The following is a 5,542-nucleotide window of genomic DNA, read 5'->3' as shown; positions in this document are numbered from 1 at the left end:
TCCTTCACTACCTCTTTGTATTAGCAGATCTCTGAAGTTTCACTGAGACTCCTGATAGGCCAGACCCTGTTTGGCTCTAGCAGCCTTGAGTGCCGTGGAAAGACACCTCGAGTGCCGTGCATGGCACTAGTGCCGTAGGTTGCCTACCCCTGGTATAGGCTATAAATTGCATTTTATAAAAGAATTGTATATATATATAGCTATTGTTATTTGTCCTGACAATCTATGCCTTCTTCTTGATACTTCATAAACTTGCCTCTTACATTATTACTAAATAGTATATAAATACTAAATAATAATAATACTGTGTTGCTTACTCATTGTACAGCGCTACAGAACATGCTGGTGCTCAAAACAAAATGACAGTGATTGACAGAAACTATTTGCACACACATTGACATTATTTTACACACGTACAAATTGTAATATATGGAGTACAGAACCTGCGGATTTGGTCTGACCGAAGGGTCGTTTGTCCGAAAAGCGACATTGGTTTAACAGATTTCTCAGAAATGTCACTATTTGAGGCTTCCAATCGGACAAAGGCCACTGGATTTATCTAGTAAGTTTGGCTGTGTTTAATTTATTCCTCCACGGTCACTGGCCCCTAGCGTCTGCATTAACCCTGACTGCTAGACACAATATACCTTGGAAATGTCTACCTGAGTCTCCCTAGAGACCCTGCAAAATGTTAACTCTTAGCAACTCATCCATATGGTCATATTGTATAGTTACTCATCAGATGTGGTAGGCAAACAGTCCTAGTCAGGGCTCATAGGTATACCTTTAAATAGTTACCTGTATTCAAGCAGGTGATCATATCAGTAAGAACGTCACTTGGGTGGCTTCATGGTATATGTTAGGTGTTAGGTATACAGAGCTGTATTTCAAACACTATAGTGCCCGACTGCCCGTCTGGCCCCGTGACCCCCTTCATGTGGCAATCAAAGGGTTAAAACCCCTTTAAAAACTTACCCGATTTCAGTGCTGAGGTCCCTCAACGCTGGCTCTGTCTCCACCTCCTCCAGCATCATCGTGAGGGAGTACCGTGCGCACATTAAACGTTCCCAATAGGAAAGTATTGAATCACTGATTCCCTATGGGGTTTTGCAAGACGTTGGATATTCTCAAGCAAAGTGTGAGGACGTCCAGCCTCGTTTCACTGAATTAAACTCTCCGAAACAGCACGAAGCACCTCTAGTGGACAGTCTTAACCCTGGAATGAAAACATTGCCGTTTCTCTAAAACGGCAATGTTTTCAGCGGCAGGATTAAAGGGATGCTATAGGCACCCAGACCACTACATCTCATTAAATTGGTGTGGGTGCAGTGTCCCTGTCCCCCTTCGTCCCGCAATGTAAATCATTGCAGTTTTAGAGAAACAATCAGACAGCCACTAGAGGCACTTCCTTGTGGCTAAACGACTTTAGGTCGGTCGCAGGACGTCCTTACACTCTGCACAAAGCCATCCAGCGTCGGTAAAATCCCCATTGGAAAGCATTGATTAAATGCTTTCCTATGGGGGGGGGGGGGGCCTTATGCGCTTACAGCATTTGCGCATTAGCCCCCCTCCTCCCCCCCATCAGATGACATCAAAGAATGTGGAGCATTGCACTGACCCAGCGCAGGGGGAGATTGGCGCTGGAATCGGAAAAGTATACAAAGGGTTTTTAACCCTTTATGGGCCTTGAGGGTGGAGGAGGAGGGGAAACCAAAAAGTGAGAATTTAAAGTGAATTCAAAAAATTATAAATTTTAGGCCACTTTGAATTCTAACTTCAGTTAGAGTCTGCCCATTTACTCTGAGAATCTGTCCACTGATTCTGAGAACCTGCCCACTTACCAGCTGATAATATGAAAAAGAGGGCATTTCTAGTAATGATGTTAGTATACACAATTACTAAACGCAGGATATTCCAACCCCTATCCATCTATATGACAAATTGAATTCACTAATATTAGATTGAGAATGGCGTGTGTTTTAAATGACCTGCCCCCCGAACACAGCTCTGCAAGATAAGTAGTTCACACACTGATAACAGTTTAGGATCTGTTGACACAATGTTCCTATCAGCTTAAAACTAAAACAAGCTGACTAAGCACAAAAAGTTCAGATATTCATAAGCAGAGAATATTTGGGAGGCATACTATGACCTTGCAAATCACAGTTACGTGCATGTAGACATGACTGTATCTATGACCAAAAGCCAAATATAAAATTAGCAGTTTACTTTAAATGAATTTTAAAAAAGACTAGCATTTTCCCTGAAAATTATTAAATTACCTCCGGTATCTGGCAAATGATTTCAGAGATTTAGGTAATCATCATTAAATTCTAAATTGTGAAAAAAATGACAGGGGAGTTGTATCATATTGGCGGAACAAACTGGTCAATGCTTTCTCGGCTAAATTCGGGCTTCACTTTTTTACACGTTACCGGTAAGTAGCACTCTGCACTTTTATATTTTTGAGCCTTTCTCTTTAGGGTTCTTGGTTTAGGTAGGCACTAGGGTAGGGCGGTGTCGAGTTATATTAGGGAAGACCCAATATGGGTTGATTTTTAATTGTGGGGAACTTGAGGGGTTCTTTTCTAAACTATTGCACTATTGCTCTTAGCCCCTATTTGAAATGTACCCATTGGGTGGGCTGCTCATTATTTGGGTGCAACTTAGACTGTGTTACTCCCTTCTAATCCCATTTGGTTTTTACTCCCTATCTTGATTTGGTTGAGCTCTAGAATGTAAGCTCATCGAGCAGGGCCCTCCACACCCTCTGTTCCTGTACGTCCAGTTGTCTGGTTACAATTACATGTCTGTTTGTCCACCCATTGTACAGCGCTACGGAATCTGATGGCGCTATATAAATAATAAAATAATAATAAGGGATTTTCCCAGAGGGGTTGTCTGTCCATATATGGTCATATACCTATATCTGGCTCCTAGACACTTTATCTGTCCTATACAAGGGTCCTTTGGCAGATATAGTAGCTCAAACTTATTGTTCTTTAAAAAGGTTCGGTTTACTTATTTTTGGTTAGCTACTATTCCATTCGGGCTGTACTCCTTCCCACTCAATCCTCCAGTGGAGTAGGTGATTGGGATTTTGTCTCTCAATTCACAATTTCTCGGCCAAACTATCACTACTGAGGGATCAGTGACATTGACACAAATACTGGTGGAGCAGAGGCATCTGGTTGATCATTCACTAAACTGAAAATTGCAATTAATTGACCAGGAGATTCAAATTGTAGGAAATCGACCAGTGAATTTCAAATTTAGAAACAAATTAGCCATAAATATTCTACAATTGATCTAGTCTTCTAGTTTGCTATTTTGGCGTATAATTTTAACTAACCTGGTCATTTCCTAGCATTTCACAGTTAATAAATAATGCTGACTAATACAAGGGAGCATGGTGTCCATAGAACCAGTTTTTGGATAGACATGTGTGCGATACGTAAAATATTTGGAATAAAATAACCAGTAAAAACAGTGTGGAGTGTATAAGACATTGTATGACATAATAACAGCATGGATGGTCCAACAGAGAGACCCTGTCCTGAAATAATCTGTGCATTTGGTAGCTATATGGAGCATCAATATAAACTTTACTTAAACTCACAAGCTATCAAAATAGATTGAAAAATATGTTGGCACTTAAAGGGACACTGTAGGCACCATAACAACTTCATGTCATGGCAATAGTGTCTCTTTAAATTTGAAATGTAAATGTAGACTAAAATAGCTGGTTCATAAAGATTCTCCAACCCCCCCCCCCCCTATAGTCACACCTTGGCTATTTTAACCAGATAATTTGTCATTTAGTTGTCACTAGAATTCAGTGTTTAGTGAATAAACCCTGGGTTCCATCTCACATTGAATTATCTCCAGTATTGATGTATTATGTACTTGGACAGGGATACATTAACCCTAGAGTAACTTCTAGTAGGAAGAAACCTTTGTCAGAACCTATGATTTAGGACTATATTTCCCAGGATGCTCTGCAGTGTTTTACCCAGAAGCCCTGCTGTTAAGTGATGCCAGCAGCCTGTTACTCAGTGCATCCCTAGGTTTCTAGGCAACAGACACCAAGAAACAGAAAAACGTGGGTTGTTGCCAGGACAACCAGGCTATGTACCTCCTGAAACGCACGCCTACCAGCTTGGAACGCAAGCCGCTTCCTTGTTCCGGTATGGCACCAGAAATACAAAGTGTCCTGGAGACCACGTGCTCTTTCTTTAAAGGAACAGTAGCAAGATAGATACTGTTCATCATTAAGGGACTGTGATCACAGATACTCAACACAAATATATATATTATATCTATATATATATAGATAGATGGGATACATTTAAACAAATATGATATAATATATATAGATAGATGGGATACATTTAAACAAATATGATATAATATATATAGATAGATGGGATACATTTAAACAAATATATAAAGAGACCTGCATATAGTATAAGCGTTGGGTTTGATATTTGTGTACTGTTCTTTACCACCTAGATAAAATGGAGATTTATCAATAGGTTCTGACAGGTGGTAAGGGTGGAGTTATCACCAGTGGAATGTGTTTGCTGTTTCCTTTGGTGGTTAGAACTTTGCACCATTTTTCGGAACTTCACACTTTGATAAATCAACCCCAATGTATCATTATTTGTTTTGTTTTGTTGTTTATATCAGTTGTACAACTACATTCAAAGTTTATAACATGCATTCCATATCTTTCTTTCTCCTTATTGTATTTATATTGTGTATATGGGTAATTTAATATAGTCACGTTCATGCACAATTTAATAGCTATTGTTTAATCGCCACTGCTAACATTTGCTCTTAAAATGTATTTAGAACTCTATCACTTTTAATTTAAAGGAAAATAAGAATTTCACTGGAATAGATTTTATTATGCAAATTACCCAAAAATCCAAACTACTACTAAATGCAGCTTTGTGAATTCCTAGCTACAAATAGAGAAACATTCTAATTAATTTTCCCAGACGTATTAATTATATATTAATACCGATTTACATTTATTTATTGACAGCATCTTACAATCCTATCCAATAAGAAATGTTTAATATGAATGCTCTTTTTTTTAAAAAAAAACACACTTTGCAAGCTCCAAAATAAATCATGAGGCAGTTTTATAGTCTTATTTTATACACTTAACTGTATAATAATTCAGGTAACACAGCACACACTAGAAAAAATAAATAAATACATTTGTATTCTTCTTTTCAAAACATTAAATAAATAAGTGAATAGATGTGTCAATAAATGTATATTATGGGCTGAACATAATCTAAATAATGTATAACCCAGAGACTGTATCTTTGTGTTGCTGTCACTTTAAATAACCACCTTTACTGTAGAGCCTGGCAGATATGGCCACTCCCAAGGTAGCCAGGTGGCCCTTCCCACACACATGCCCATTTACACAAGTTAGGCAGCCATAGCAACTTCTCTCCCAGCAGTAAACACACTGCTAGCCCTCCCTATGTGATACAGAGAGTTCTATTGCCAAACATTGACACCC

The sequence above is a fragment of the Pelobates fuscus genome, chromosome 8 (genome assembly GCF_036172605.1).
Source record: "Pelobates fuscus isolate aPelFus1 chromosome 8, aPelFus1.pri, whole genome shotgun sequence".
Classification (NCBI taxonomy): domain Eukaryota; kingdom Metazoa; phylum Chordata; class Amphibia; order Anura; family Pelobatidae; genus Pelobates; species Pelobates fuscus.
This window is presented reverse-complemented; position numbering follows the sequence as displayed.